Source organism: Phocoena sinus, chromosome 7, assembly GCF_008692025.1.
Source record: "Phocoena sinus isolate mPhoSin1 chromosome 7, mPhoSin1.pri, whole genome shotgun sequence".
Lineage (NCBI taxonomy): Eukaryota > Metazoa > Chordata > Mammalia > Artiodactyla > Phocoenidae > Phocoena > Phocoena sinus.
In genome coordinates, this window is record NC_045769.1 from 24,808,847 (window position 1) to 24,825,986 (window position 17,140).

Sequence of the window (17,140 nt, forward strand, 5' to 3'; positions counted from 1 at the left end):
GAAGCACAAGGGAAATTAAGTGTATAATCATGCCTGAATGTCAGGATTTTTCCAGGAAGCAAGTTTCTTGTGTGAATTTCTTGAGGTATTTGGGAATTTCGCCATGAACCCTCCAAATTCCTTCTAATTTACATATCATGATGTGTGATAGCCTCAAAGTTTCAGACATTTGAAGTTTTGAAGAATTAACAGACTTTTCTGAACCCTCTATTAATGATGATTATTGTTGTAAACTATTATGACAATGGACTGTATTTTTTTTTTTTTTTTTTTTTTTTTATGCGTTACGCAGGCCTCTCACTGTTGTGGCCTCTCCCGTTGCGGAGGACAGGCTCCGGACGCGCAGGCTCAGCGGCCATGGCTCACGGGCCCAGCCGCTCCGCGGCATGTGGGATCTTCCCAGACCGGGGCACGAACCCGTGTCCCCTGCATCGGCAGGCGGACTCTCAACCACTGCGCCACCAGGGAAGCCCCGGACTGTATTTTTAAATGATGACCATAACAATATCTCCAGTCTCACATGTTCCTCTACAATGTGACCTTATTCTTCACCAACAAGAAGTGAATTCTATTTCCCCTCTTCTTGAACCTAGGAAGGCTGTGACTGCTTTGCCTGATAGACTACACACAAGTAGTAGTGTATGACTTCCAAGGCTGGGTCATAAAACTGATGCAGCTTCCATTGTGTTCACTAGGAGCTTTGAGCCACCATGTTAGAAGTTTGACTATTCTGAGGCCATTATCTTGTGGCATGCTAAGCTACATGGAAAGGCCACACGAGGCGCCCCTGGTTGGCAGGCAGTCTTATTCTTTGACTCATTCAACCCCAGACTCCAGCCATGTGATTGAAACCATCTTGGACCCACCAGACCATCCCATCTACCAGAAGAGTACCACTGAGTTTCCTCAATGACTAGAGAAGCAAAGGCACACCCATCTGAGCCCTGCTCATATTTCTCACCTACAGTATTGTGGTATTAATAAAATGAAATGTTGTTTTACACCACTAGTTTTTAGGGTCATTTATTTCACAGTAGTGAAAAACTATTATAGATTTAGTTAACAAGTATCAATTCATTAGGCCCAACTTGGAGATTCAGGGTTGATTAGAGCAGAAACATAATATCTATATCTTTTATTGGTTTGTTTACAATTTTTATTTATTTTATCTTAATTTTATTTTTTAAATTTATATAATTTAATATGCTAAAAATGAGAAACAGGGCACGGGGACACAGAGTACATTAAGGAAAAGTAATTTCAAGATTCTCTTCATTTTGATTGTATTGCTTTCTTGCCTTCAGGGGGTAAGATTTTTGACTTCAAAAGTTATGAAATATTTAAGAAGAGAATTTACATCTTGCTATTTTCTCAGCAGTCTGGATAAAGTTTATGATTATTGAGAAGTGTCAGTGCCTCTGCAATGGAAATTTTGCCTTTGGGAATGTTCTTAATATTCATCATGTCAGGATGATGGTTTTCCGGCAACCTGAACTCCTTTGGCTTCTGACATTTTCTAGCATCCTTTACCTGCACAGAAGACACGGGATCTTTGGAATCGACATACACATCTTTTAGTAATGACAGCAGTTTGTCATTTTTTCTAGCAATTTCTCCCTTAATTTCTGGATGGCTGCTCATCTGCTTTCACAGGAGGTTCTTGGTGGAGGGGTGCCTGGGAGCCGGGGAAGGGCTTCATCCTGCTGATTTCCCATTGCGCCCAGTTCTCTAGGTTGAAATTCCTGATTGCGTGAGTCACCGCAGCCCCCATCTCTTCACAACGTGATGCCTGTAAGTTCACACCACACATGTGGTTAAACACTGGCATGGGCAACCTCCAGGATGCACTGGGCTAAAAAATTGTTTTAAATAATAGCTTTCTTGAGGTATAATGTATATACATACCATAAAACCACCCATTTTAAGTGTACAATACAATGATTTTTAGTAAATTTACTGAGTTGTGTGGAATTAACATCATCTAAAATTAACCCAATTTTAGAACATTCCCTCCCACCCACCCCCCAGAAAAAGCCTTACAGAGGAATTTTAGAATATTTTCCATAAGTAGGTCCCTTGTGCCCAACTGCAGACAGTGCCTCTTCCTACACCCAAAGCCACTTAAGTTTAACTTTTTTCTGCCTCTGTAGAACTGATGATGTGTCTTTGATCTGGTTTTGGACTCCAAGGGAGTTCAAGTCCAGAAGATCAAGCAAAACGTGTGAATCTGGAGCTTCCTTGAATACTGGGTCTGAGTTATTTTCCTGTTAGACTCTGCCTCGTTCTCCAAGAGCTCTTTAGTTTCTCGGTCCGTAACATAGTTTTTAAGAGCATGAACCTTGGATCGTCTCAGTTCAAATTGTATTTTCAACACATATTAGTTGTGTGTCATTGGACAAGTTACGTAATTTTTCTAATTCATAGTTTACTAATTATAAAAAGGGAATGATGTTATCTACCACATGAAGCTATTGTGAAGATCAAATTAAATAATGTACTTAAAGTACTTAGAGTAGTACCCAGCATGGTAATAACAATAATAGTAGCTGTTATTTAATGAGTACTTACCAATTTAGCTGTCACTATACTTTACATATATTAACTCATTTAATTTTCTCCCAAACTCCATGAATCAGGTGACATTACTGTTCATAAATGAGAAACTGTGTACCCATGGGCAAATTACTTAATTTCTGCTTTTCTACTAGAAAGTACCAAAGCTATTAACACCCAATGAATAGTTGTTATATTTAGCATGGGACTTACTAGGAACTTGTTTGAGTCATAGCTATTAGAATTCCCTCATTTCTCTCTTTGGAGTCTTAAAACCTGTGAATTTTTCTGTCTTCTCAGCCAAACATATTCCAACACACACACACACACCCCACTTCTTTTGGATTGGATTGCAAATGTCAATCTTAAACATGGTAGTTTCTTTTTTTTTTTTTTTTTTTGCGGTACGCAGGCCTCTCACTGTTGTGGCCTCTCCCGTTGCGGAGCACAGGCTCCGGACGCGCAGGCTCAACGGCCATGGCTCACGGGCCCAGCCGCTCCGCGGCATGTGAGATCTTCCCGGACCGGGGCACAAACCCGTGTCACCTGCTTCAGCAGGTGGACTCTCAACCACTGCGCCACCAGGGAAGCCCCATGGTAGTTTCTTAATAAACACTAACTAAAAGAATGGATGAAAGAACAGATGCATCTGTGTCTTGAGGATGTCTGCAGCCAACTTTGGGAAGGGGTAAAAATCAAAGATCAGATGGCTATAGAGGCTCGGGAGATGTCTTTGGTCATGTAAAACATCATTACTCCAAAGATCCCAAAATATAAAAGTCAGTGTAATCTCAGACATTGTCTCCTTTAGTGACGCAAGAATGTTCTAAAGAGTTTTTGTGACAACATATGGAAGTACTTTTTTTTTTAAGTTAAGGAGCCTAATCACTTAATCATTGTAAGCAATTCACCAAATATTTGGTCAGGAGAAAGAAAAACATTTAAATTACTATATCCAATGAGCATATTTTTGATGTTTGTTATAAAACTTGTGTATGCTTGAACACAAAGGACTTTAGAATGCTCCTTTAGCTTTAAAATGTATTATATTTCAGAATGATTTGTCAGATAAAGATAACAGTGATCTTAATACCAATGCAAGATGATAAATATGATTTAAAAGTAAGAATCATAGTATACATACTATGTATATGTAGTTTACATATAAACTTGCTTTTTGACCTGAAATCTTTTATGGACATATTTCTTCATCAGTATTTGTCATAAAATGTATACAAGCAACTACTTTGGATACTAAAAACATCCTAATTTGGGGTCCATAGTCCCTGGATTATGTTACCGTAGGTAAAGCCAGTAAGATATTAACATTTAAAAGCTTTCGGTTCTTCTGTTCTCTTCAAGAGTCTATCAGAGACTCTTATTTATCACCTTGTGTAAGATATACAGGCAGAACTCTTCATCTGGCATATCATTATTGCCAGATAATTAGGCTGATGAGATCATGGAGAAACAATTTTATTTGGAAAATAATAGGGAAAATATTTCTTACAAATATTTGTCGATATCTACCTCCCAAAGAAATGTGTGCTTTTAGTTAGTGATGATACTTTGTTTCACACTTTTATCTCTGTGCTGCATTTTAACTCAGTTTTGGTAACATGGCTTTTGCTTACAACCTCTCCTAAGCAGCTAGTCATAGAACTTTAATACACAGGAATGCTAAATTATAAAAACACATTTGCTGCTAACTCTCTGATAAACTTAGCAACAAGGAAGCAGCTGGTACTTTATTGCCTATAACTTCCTACATATTTCCCCAAAGTTCCAGCTAAACAAGAATACATTTGTGTTTTATTTTCTTCTAATTAAGTTGAAGAGAATAACAGAGTCAGGGATTGATGGCTTTCAGATTTAAAGCATTTCTGTTATAATTGTCAGGCAATCAATTAACCAATTTCTGAAGGACTTAATCTTTTTTTATTGTTATGTTTCTCATTTCCTTCAGTTTTATCCTTCTAAAAGGAGTTTTTTTTTTCTTCACTTTTCAGAGAGAGAATTCATCAACTATAGGAATGAACAAGACAGATCAATGGCAAATTTTAAATATAGTCCATATGAGATTGTTTTCCAGATGTAAACTCTACAAATCTCTTTTTATGAACTATCTTTAGATTCATTTACTCTACCAAGAATCACTACAGGTTAAGGGCTTGAAGGGATTAAACAGGAGAAAGTACATTAAGAATGATTAACATGTCTCCTTCCAAAGTGAATAAAGTTTTTAACATGGAATAGCTATTCATGAATCATTCATTATTTACTTTCAGTAATTTTGGAACTAAATTGGTCTAAGCACTGCAGATGTTATTATTACATTATTCTAAAGATTGGGGCCTAAGATGGGCTTTTGGTGTGCTAATACAATTTTGCTTTTTAGATAGTTAGTGGTTACATAGGTGTGGTCACTCTGTGTTTATTCATCAAGCTGTACAATTATTATTTGCATACTTTTCTGGATGAATGTTATACCAGAACTTCAGAGGGAAAAAAGAATTCCTGAGCCATGACTGAATGTTAAAGATTGGACACCTCCTCAAGTTGTCAAAGATCATCTTCCAGAATTTTGTAAAATTGAATGCAATATTCCTCATCCCATCACATGCAAATAACTAATATTACCTCAGAAAACCTGATATAAACATTATTTGCTATTGCTCTTTTATGAAGAATTCTATACTAATCTTCTCATAGCAAGCAAATAGAGTTTGTACTAAAATTCTAGTTATAGGATTCAGAAAAATGTAAGCAGTGATCCACCTACCTTTTTTTCCATTCATGTCTTTTAAAACTGTATTCTGGTGTTCATTAATTCACAAAAAATGTACAATGGCCTATTATGTGGCAGACACAGTTCTGTGAATGCAATAATATAATGAATCAAACAAAGGAAAAAAAAACACCTCTGCCTTAAGCTGTTCAAGTTTTTTCTTATAATACTGATGTTAATCACTGTGATTGAGTTAAATTATAAAGCTCTATGTACATTAGATGTTTTGAGAGTGAGGGCCTGATGGACTGGTCCTGCTTGGTGTTAGTCTGAGACATCATCACCAAGCAAATGATATCTGAACTGAGACTTCAAGGATGTGTAAGTAAAGTTTATTATTGCCTGTAACAGGAAGTTCAGAGTACAGCAGGTTTATTTTTCCACAGGCTTAACAGTATCATTTGCCATTTCACAGTGCTGGCTTCATCTTAGGTCTGGTTACCCTTGTCCTCATGAGACAGCTGCCAAAAGCAACTATGGAAGCATACTTCTTTTTCATGTCCAGCAGGAGAAGGAAAAATCATTGAGGAGTGTCATACACTTTTAGGCTTAGGTCATTCTGGAGATTCATATGGGTTAATGCATACTTGAACATTTCAGAATTTTGTGATGAAGGTAGAAGTCAGGTGTGAGGTGTGTGAGGGGTTGACTCCTGACCAGGCAACCAAGGACTTCCACCACAATGGGGACCTTAAACAAGGTAGTCAATGAATAGGCCTAAGAAAGGCAAAGGTTTCCTGAAATTTTACTGACATTTAAAAAATCTGTGCATATATTCATTTTGCCAGGGAAAGGGAGAAAATCTTTCAGTATATTTTCTATGTGGTACATGACTCTAAAAAATAATTAATGCTCCAAAAAATTGATGCTCAGAATAATCATGATAATCTCTCACAACACTTTTACCTTATACAAACTGCCTATTTTATGCTGATGATGTTTCTGGTAGGCTAGCATTGCCTACATTATCATCATCATCAATATCATCATCACCATCACCACCATCATCATCATGCTATACTATTACACTTTGAGTGGTGAAGTGAGTTCCCCAAGGCCACACAGCTGATGACTACTAGGTTTATTAGGAATTATCACTCGCTATTGAATGATTTTTTCTTTACTGCTTGCCTTGGAAGAGAGCAGAGGAAAGAACAATAAACATACCAGTCTCAAACCCATTTCCTACACTACCTTTGCTAATTCAGATGCTTTTTAAAAGACACTATAGCAAAGTCTCTTAAATAGTCTTTGCTTTAACTCTTAGATAAAAATCAGAATTAGAAAATAATTTTCATCAAAAGCATCTGGATGATGCATAATTTGGAGAAAATAAAGTATGATTAAAATTATTAAATGAGTAAAAACACAGCACATGGATCTATACGTAATCATTTAGTCAAAAGAGGGCCTTTTTGGTGGTGGAATGATTTAAAATGCAATAATGAAAGTATTTAAGTAGTTTCTAATATGGAAATATGTAGAAATCAATTCTTATACTTGTGTTCATTGGATAATTATTTCTAGGCTATAAAAGATTACTCTATCTCAAGTAGAAAAATTAGAATTGTTTATTTTAAATGTGAGTTAACAATCCAATTTTTATTCAATCAAGCAATCAGCTCCCTATTTTTTTAAAGTACTGATTTCAAGGTTGATATTATTTCTTTTTTTCAGCAAGGCAGAATAACATTTAACAGAGATGTTAGCAAGCAGCTCGTTCAGTTTACCACATGTATAGAAAGTGATACCCTTTCTACTGCTACATGTCCAAGTGTTTGTACTGAATGCTTCCATAATGTCAATAATGATCCACTATTCAAAATTAGATGTAGCCCCGGTTTCTCAAATGCTTGAGTGATCATTTTCTTTAGTAATTGAGTTCCTCATAGAATTCCCACTGCCTGATTACTGCTCAGTAATCTAAGCATATTAATTTGAAAAGCTCCATAAGCGTGTGGCCAGGATAATGGCAGTGAAGTAATTGCAAGGAAATCTTTTACAAACAGGCTTATTTTCATCTAATAAACTCTTTCCTGATGGTTAACCGGCATGCAGTGAATGTGATATGAGTTCTAAAATGTATGTGCATTAATGTATCTGTTGAGATGGTTTGAAGATTAGATATTCTAGAAGGAGCTTAATAAGCACTTTGAAAAGATGTTTTTTAAAATAGTGTGTGTGTGTGTGTTAGTTTATTAGGAGATATGGATTTTAAGAGGAAGACAAGGTCACTGAAATTATGCTAGATGCCTTTCCTATGTTGTCACAGGTAATCCTCACATTAACACTGTGTAAGAATTCTACTATCCCTGTATGCATATAAGGATAAGGGAACTCAGATTGGTGAGTTTATTGCCCAAAGTCACAAGTCTAGACCACAAGTCAGTTCTGCCTGATCTAAACCAGTCCATTCCTCAGTTCCTGCCTCATCACAAAAGGTTAGCTATAATTTTAGTAGGTATATTCTAGCACTTTACACTAAGTATAAGGGCTCAAGTTTCAAAGCCCAGAGTTATATTAGATAATGCCTCCTAAATGGAAAGGAGGACCATAAATGTTGAATCTATTCTGGGGCACATATAAATGAGCATTGTACAAAAATATTCATATTATTATATTTACTAGTTTGTTGTATCTTTTAGATGCCACATATAAGTGATATCATACAGTATTTATCTTTCTCTGTCTGACATTTCTAATTAACATAATGCCCTCCAGTAGGGAGAGGGAAGAGGGGAAGGGTAATATAGGGGAAGGGGATTAAGAGGCACAAATGTTAGGTATAAAATAATCTACAGAACCGATAGCTAGTGGGAAGCAGCTGCATAGCACAGGGAGATCAGCTTGGTGCTTTGTGACCACCTAGAGGGGGGGGAGAGGGAGGGTGGGAGGGAGATGCAAGAGGGAAGAGATATGGGGATATATGTATATGTATAGCTGATTCACTTTGTTATAAAGCAGAAACTAACACACCATTTTAAAGCAATTATACTCCAATAAGGATGTTTAAAAAAAAAAGCTACAAGGATATATTGTACAACACAGGGAATATAGTCAATGTTTTATAATAACTACAAATGGAGTATAACCTTTAAAACTGTGAATCACTATATTGTACACCTATTAGTTATAATATTGTACATCGAATATACTTCAATAAAAATTGCATTATATTTCAACTGTCAACCACAAGAATGCAAAGCTCCATATTTGTATCTATTTTTATAACAAGTACAAAGTCAGCTGACTATTAGTATTTTAGAGAAGTGATGAAGAATAGATTTCTTGGTTGTTATTCTATGAATGATACCACCAACAAATCTAATTCACTGTGAATAATTCAAAGGCATTTCTAATACCTTATTATGCTTGAAAGATTCTGAAATTTAAGCCGAGCTGTTAGCAAGAACACAACTTTGTTGTTTTTTTAATTCTAAATTCTGTCCTATAAGCTGTTCAATACCTTAAATTTCATTAGATTCTGGTTAAGTGAAGCCCTTATCTACTTCTATAGAAACAGATTTATTTGGTAGGCGTTTGCTTGACTTTATTACCTTAATTTGTAGCTCCTCAATTAATCTATTAATTAATTGAGTGGCTGTTTACTTCAAACACAAGGCCTTAATATGTCAAATCATACAATAGTAAAACAAAACATTGTGATAAAATAACACATGCATAGTAGCAGTAAAAGAGCACATGCTTGTAGTAGCCCACAGACTTTATGAAACGTGGATTACCGTATCAGTCTATATTATATTCTAATTATCTCATGTTAAAATTCTATAATGGGAATGTTTGATATAGCTTCTGGTAACAGGGCCTATTGCTGCCTTTCATATCTGGGTTTAAAAAATACAAATGCACATACAAAAAAAACCAAAACGTTTTTCATTTTATTCTGTTTTGTTAAGGAGCAAGATTTTGGAGATAATAATAATTATTATTATAGTAATGTATTGGCACTGCACTGTACAATTTTCACATCACTTATGGTAATCATTGTATTTGATTCCCACAACAGCACAGGTTATATAGGGCAGGTTATCGTCATCTACCTGTGACTAAAAGCAACCCCCAGCCCCCCACCCTTGCCCAGGGCTGGCAAAAGGTCGAAGAGAAAAAAGAATCAGGCCTAAGAAGGATAATGACTTCTTTGCTTGTTTTTAACCCTGGTTTTCTGTGTCCCAATAATTGTCTCCTTGGTAGAATTCTCAAACCTTTTCTCTATTCTCACTCCTACCCCCAAAGACTCTTACCTTTTCTTCCCCTCAAGCTCGTGGGACTTAGGATATAATAGCCTAAATCTTGTTTTCTCTGACATGTAGATACATTTTCCTTTAGTTCTTTCCATGCAAAAATCCTACTGTTAAAAATTATTTTAGTTTTTCCTTTCCTGTGCAGCTTTAGGAACAAATGAGGTGAGGGACTGGAGAATCGAGTACGTTTTCGCTAACTGCCCTATTTCTTATTGGTTCACTATTACTAAGGGTGGGAAAAAAGTCTAAACTTGAAACTGCATTTTATTCCCCTGAGACAGTTGGTAAGGAATTTGGTAGGCTAATTCCTGACAGCCACAGGAGAAAAAAAGAAACGAGAAAGAAAGAAATGTGTGACTGGGAAATCTGCCAGGCAGATTTACCCAATCAGGAGATACCAGGCTTTCTTCATCCCACACAGCTGAATCCTAATCCCTAACTGCCCCCCTCACCTCAGTATACAACTCCATCACTTTCACTTGCTCAGACCAGCTCATTCACGCAGTTTGCTCATGCAGCTCATTCAGCTGCATTTGTAGGATGCAGAAACAACAGCTTTGGGGCTGTATTGGAGGGAAATCCCAATGCACCTGTCTAAACGGGACATTGAGGTTGCTGGGATTCCTAAACAGATCTTGAGAAGGTGAGAATATATGGTGTTCTGGCCCTTAGCTTTGCAACTCCAGATGAATTATCCTGGTCACATAGTTCTTTAGTGTTCTTACAGACAAGTATGTGTTGAATGTTGTGGCTTGAGAAAAGGACTGGCATTGTTTACATAAAGAGGTAAATTCTAACTTACTGTTTATTGACTTGGAAATCAATCTTTGGAAGAAAACAGGAGGCATATTACTTGAGCAGTAACATAGGCATTTGAGCTTCAGTCTTCTCAATCATAAACTGAAAGTATTGGATAAAATGTACTTAGGTGCTTCGAATTTAAAATTCACAGCTTCTTGTGACAAGTAACGTACCGCTTATGCTAAGTCGTTTCACCATTGGCCATGTTATATTCAGTTATAGCTAGATTCAATTTTTACATGGATTTAAGTGCTTGGGGTTGCTACAGAGATCTCTTTAAGAAAGGTTGCATTTTAAACTTGCTTGGAAATTTTGAGAAAGCTGGGCAAGTACTTATTTTAAATTAAACAAGATGAACCACAAAGCAAGATGAAAAACAAACACAAAAATGACAGTCACAGTGATAAAAAAAAAAACAAACAAACAGGCCAGAAGAAATGAAAGGTGAATTGAAGGGCCAGGGAATGTTTAATGTGGAACGTACCTGAAGAAGAGGAAGTCTCTTGCTTTGTTACTATTAATCATTTGAAGGCTCTGATGTATGAAAAATGAAACAGATTTGTGTTTGGTTAAGCAGAAGTGAAACTAAACAAGTAGAAATTATACAAGTAGCTAGATTTTTGACCCTAAAAGAGGAAGAAGTTTCTAGCAGTTAGACTTGTCCCACAAAATAAACTTCCTGGAGTGGTAGTGAGTTTAACACCTGAGGTACTGGAGGTAACAAACATCACAGTGACATTACAGCTAGAATCATTGCATTCGGATAAGTCTGAAATGTCTATAATCCCATAACCCTGATGCGAAGAGAACACTGAAGCATTACAGGGATTCGTTTCCTTGGCTTGGCTTAGCCTTGGCATGTGGCAAAATGCCAGCAACTAGCAAAGCTGTGAGTATTTTTACTTCGGCTTTCTCCTTCTCCATTCTATACTGTTGTGGGTAAGAGGCCCAGAAGTTTCAGCTTCCAGAGAGGAATATCCTGGCAAGACTTATATGATTAAAAAAAAAAAAAAAAAGTCTTTTAAGTAGAACCTTTAAAAAACACGTTTCTGTTCAGTAGATTTACTTATTATAATGTAATAACAGTCTACTTGTTTTTAAGGCAACTCTTTTCAACTCCAATCAAGTAAGTTAGTTTCAGTTTTCCCACAAATCAAACAACTATTGTCTTGTTCCAGCCTGTCAAAATGTTCTAGGTAAATCAATTTACAAGAAAGATATCTTGTTATGTATTGTTTTTCTTTCCTTTCTGAATTTTTTTGGTCTTTTTTCCGTCTCTTTTTATAGAGACTAAATCAATTTATTCCTTACAACATTTATTTTCAGAAAAGAGATAACTAACTCAAAATAATCCCTTTGAGGAGGAAAAAAAATCAAATTCATAAACAATAGACTAAGGAGAAGTTCTTTCCTCATTATGCTATTTCCAAATTATGCTATTAATTTTGCAAAACAAGCAAATGAAAGAAATGCCCGATTACAACAGTAATTATATCAGAGAAATTTAAATACCCTCAATTTTAAAATGCAGCCTAAACTGAGCAGGTTTGTTGGTAGGCTGTTGAATACTTCAAGCATAAAGACTTGTCATGTAGACCTATATTTGAGTGCCGCCTGTACCATTTACTAGTTGCGTGATTTTGGACAACTTACGTACTCCTTCTGAGCTTCAGTTTACTGAATTTGTAAATTAGGAATAAAAAAAATACCTACTTCAAAGGATTTAATGATAATACAAATAAAAAACTTAGCCTAGAGATACCTGTATCAAGTTTAAGTATTCATTGAATGTTGGTCATTATTTTAATTAACTTGAGGAGGATAAAGCCCATAGTTTTCCTAACATCTCTTTCTTGGATAACTCCTTGTATGTGGACTTTGAAAGATAAGTGGGGAACATTATTTTAAAATGATATTATGGCTTATATTTGTTAAAGCTCTTTTTTTTTTTTTAATGAGTCACCTTATTCAAGGGTTTTTTGTTTTCCTTGTAGAGAAGCACAGAAGGAGACTAAACAGAAAAAAAAAAAAAAATGAAAAGGATGTTGGAAAAGCCCAACTGCCTTTTAAATATTTTTGATTCCTGTTCACTGGAGATTTTAAAGGAAAATAGGGCAGAGTGGGGCAGTGAATATAGTCATTAATAAGATAGATACCGGTCAGTATAAATATGTGGATCTGTGGGTTATGGAAGATTGAACCCTTGTGAGGAACAATACACATTTAAGAAAAAGTATACTTTTTTAAAAATTTGTGATTCAGTCATGATTTTAACTCAAAATTTAAAAAAAATCTTTTTTTTTTCTTTAAATAGCGTTGATGATTATCTGAAGATACAGAATTCGAGTGTAGCATGTTCCCATTCTAGCGAAAAGAGTGAATTACTAGGATTTGGGTCCTTTAACACTAATCAGTCTTTAAAATACTAAGTTCTGACATAGAAAGTGAGAATATTTTTTTCATGGTCAAGAATGTTGAGTAGGATCAAGAAAGAATAAGTTCTAGCCCTAGTCTTACTGCTTTATATCTGTGTGTTTTGAGACATGACATTTACATTTTAGATCTCATTTCCCTCATCTGTAAAACATGAGCCTGGACTGGATATGCTCTTGAACTTCTTTTCATTTAGAAATGTCTGCCATTCTAAGAATTCTTTGAAATTATATTTTTAAGCCTAGATATATATTTTGGCCATATACCATCATACAAAAATGACTAATTTCTCAAAATGTACTTTAAGGACCACTTGAATTAAAATCACCTGAGCTGATTGTTAGGCATACTGATTTGGGAGTAACAACCTCAGCCCCAAAGCATCATTCTTGAACGTGGTGTTTACAATCTGTGTTTTTAACAAGCTGTTCAAACAACCTATATTCCAGGTGGCTGTTAAAATGTGAGAACAATTATTTTAGAATTAAATATCAAATATGGTTTATGCTCAGTGTAATATCTTTAGGTAAGAGTTTTTAATTTATCGCAAAGCTGTTTTATTCCGCTACTTGAAGATTCTGAAAAGAAAATAATGAGAATAGGGAATTTCTAATAGCTTTTTAAATCTATGTTTTTGACTGTGTTGCGTTATCCACTGGGGAAAAGCAGTTAATAAAAACAAATGTAAGTAAGTGACTGAAATATTAGTTATTTTAGTGCATTAAAATACTTATAGAATGTGAATTGGAACATAGAAAAACTTTCTCAGGCACTTAATAATTACTTTAAAAAATGTAAAATGCACTAACTCTAGATTTTTGAAAATATTGAATAAAGAAAATACTATAAATGGGTAAGGGAACAAAAACAATCTAGATTTTAATCTAATTATCTTCAGTATAGCTGCTCCCAAATAACATTCTCAAACCTGTAGCTGAGTCAAATAGATTAATGATAAAAAAGATCATTTATTCACAAACTACTAAAATAAACAAGTAGCTTTTTAAAAATAAACAGCTTTATTGAGATACAATTTCATACCATAAATGCATCCACTTAAAGTAAGTGTTTTTTAATCACTTAAAAGTCTTTCTATTTTTAGGAAGATGCTTGCTCAGCTACCAGTCTCTCAGCTGACACCATACATTCCAAACAAGCAATTTCACTGGGCATTTTATTGACAAACCACTTTTATAAGAATGCCAGAGGCTATCTGGGTGCAATTCTGTAAAAGAGTGATTTTGAACTTTCACTGGGTCATTCAGGATTCTAAAGTAAATTCACCTGAAAGCTTATTTAGTGTGAATGAGAGTTGCCATGCAGCTTGATGAATGTGAAGCTGAAGAAGATTGATGATAGGAAAGGGGCATGGGGGTGGACTTCAGATGGACTTGCTGCAAGGGCATAGCCATCAGATTTGATTAAGGACTAATTTGCAGGGTTAGTCCTTGCATCTCTTTGATGCTAGATTATCAAGCAGTTCCCACCTCCCAAAAAGGAAGTTTAAGTTTCCATAGAGTCCAAAAAAGCATCCTTATAGTGTGTGTGCGTGTGCGTGTGTGTGTGTGTGTGTGTGTGTGTGTGTGTGTGTTTGAGATTCTTACAGTGCATCATTCTACACTAGGTAACAGAAAAAAAAAGTCAATAAAGTTTCTCTTATTTGTGAGGATACTATTGGGATAAAAATCATAAAAGGTACAAAGGAAAGAAGATGGTTTGTGATAGTTTCTTCAAGGAATAATTGTCATTTAAATCTATAGATTTGTTATACATTCTTCTGGTCAGTAGCTCACATAATTTCTTGGAACTTTTTTTTCTTTTAATTTGTACTAGTAGAAATCAATATTTGGCTTTTTACTTCCTCACCTAATTAATATTTGGAGATGCATTTATTAAAAGATTAAGATGGATCTCATGATGCAACTGCTCTGTTAAGTCTTTGTGAGTGACTGTAAGTTTATATTTAGCTCCATATTGTACATGTGTCCTCTGTGAATTCAATTATTGCCTTTAGAAAATAATTAGCTCTATGTAATGTCAGGAATTTTTTGTATTGTATAATATGTTTCTCTCCTTTGGCATCAAAGTTCAAAACAGAGAATCCAAGTATCAACAAAATATCTGAAATCTGACCATTGTATTTTGTACTAAGGAGAACTAAGTATAACTGTGTGTGAGCTGGCAAAGTGGCACAGACCATTTGGAACATCAAAACAACTATGGTTTCCACCCAGACATGGGAGGATGTTTGCATAACTCTGGAAAAAGTTTCAGACACCATAGTTGTAACATCAGACTCTTTAGAATTCTTTCATGATATTATTTATTTTGCCAACATAGAATCTATAACAAATCAAAGCTATGTGTTGCAATATCCTGTTTTTAAAGTAAATTTTAAGAAAGTTAGTAGAAGTGAGAAGTAATAATTGTATGTGTGATGTATGTGTGTCTGTGTGTGTGTGTCTGTGTGTCTGTGCATACCTGTGTGTATCTTACCTAGAAACCTAGAAGCCACCTGTTGGGTTCCCATTCTTAAATTGCTAATCTTTCTGAGACTAATCTAATTAAGAGAAACCAAATTTCTAACCCAGATACTCAAAATGATGTAAGACTTGCTATTTGTTATTTCTTGAGTTATTTTCTCCCAAAATGAATATGCAAATTGAGAAGATGAGAGGAGTGTAATGATATTATGTTCTTTTTTATTCTTGCAGTCTTATGTGCAATGATAGTAAAGTAGGATCAAATATTAAAAGAACTACAGGCTTGTAATTAATAAGGATTTTCTACAATTCTTGCCTATGATTCTTAGAATTTATTTTATTTTGGTTTGTAATGTATAATGTGTACTGTGTAATGGTCAATGCTCCTGTTTTATTCATAACTTGAGAAATCTCAAAGTACCTAAAGTTACCTCAAACCATGAGCACACTTTTTTTTTTAAGACAAAATAAATTAGTTTAAATTCTCCCACAGAAGCAACTGACAAAGTATTAATCTCCAAAACATACAAACAACTCATGCAGCTCAATATGAAAAAAACAAACAACCCAATCCAAAAATGGGCAGAAGATGTAAATAGACATTTCTCCAAAGAAGATATACAGATTGCCAACAAACACATGAAAGAATGCTCAACATCATTAATCATTAGAGAAATGCAAGTCAAAACTACAATGAGATGTTATCTCACACCAGTCAGAATGGCCATCATCAAAAAATCTACAAACAATAAATGCTGGAGAGGGTGTGAAGAAAAGGGGACCCTCTTGCACTGTTGGTGGGAATGTAAACTGATACAGCCACTATGGAGAAAAGTATGGAGGTTCCTTAAAAAACTAAAAATAGAACTACCATACGACCCAGTAGTCCCACTACTGGGCATATACCCTGAGAAAACCATAATTCAAAAAGAGTCATGTACCAAAATGTTCATTGCAGCTCTATTTACAATAGCCAGGACATGGAAACAACCTAAGTGCCCATCATCGGATGAATGGATAAAGAAGATGTGGCACATATACACAATGGAATATTACTCAGCCATAAAAAGAAACGAAATTGAGCTATTTGTAATGAGGTGGATAGACCTAGAGTTTGTCATACAGAGTGAAGTAAGTCAGAAAGAGAAAGACAAATACCATATGCTCACACATATATATGGAATTTAAGAAAAAAAAATGTCATGAAGAACTTAGTGGTTCCCACTACTGGGCATATACCGAGAAAACCATAACTCAAAAAGAGTCATGTACCAAAATGTTCATTGCAGCTCTATTTACAATAGCCCAGAGATGGAAACAACCTAAGTGTCCATCAACAGATGAATGGATAATGAAGATGTGGCACATATATACAATGGAATATTACTCAGCCATAAAAAGGAATGAAACTGAGTTATTTGTCGTGAGGTGGATGGACCTAGAGACTGTCATACAGAGTGAAGTAAGTCAGAAAGAGAAAAACAAATACCGTATGCTAACACATATATATGGAATCTAAAAAAAGAAAAAAAAATGGTCAGAAGAACCTAGGGGCAAGATGGGAATAAAGAGGCATACCTACTAGAGAATGGACTTGAGGATATGGGAAGGGGGAAGGGTAAGCTGGGACAAAGTGAGACAGTGGCATGGACATATATACACTACCAAACGTAAAATAGATGGCTAGTGGGAAGCAGCCACAAAGCACGAGGAGATCAGCTCGGTGCTTTGTGACCACCTAGAGGGGTGGGATAGGGAGGGTGGGAGGGAGGGAGATGCAAGAGGGAAGAGATATGGGGACATATGTATAACTGATTCAC

General features: G+C 35.4%; 1 protein-coding gene and 1 pseudogene across 1 annotated transcript in view; one reads left to right on the plus strand and one right to left on the minus strand.

The window, feature by feature from the left end:
- Positions 1-17,140, plus strand: part of ERBB4 (erb-b2 receptor tyrosine kinase 4) — a 1,120,642-nt gene that overhangs the window by 205,397 nt on the left and 898,105 nt on the right. The gene's annotated exons all lie outside the window — the stretch shown is intronic.
- Positions 1,273-1,771, minus strand: LOC116756967 (annotated as a pseudogene).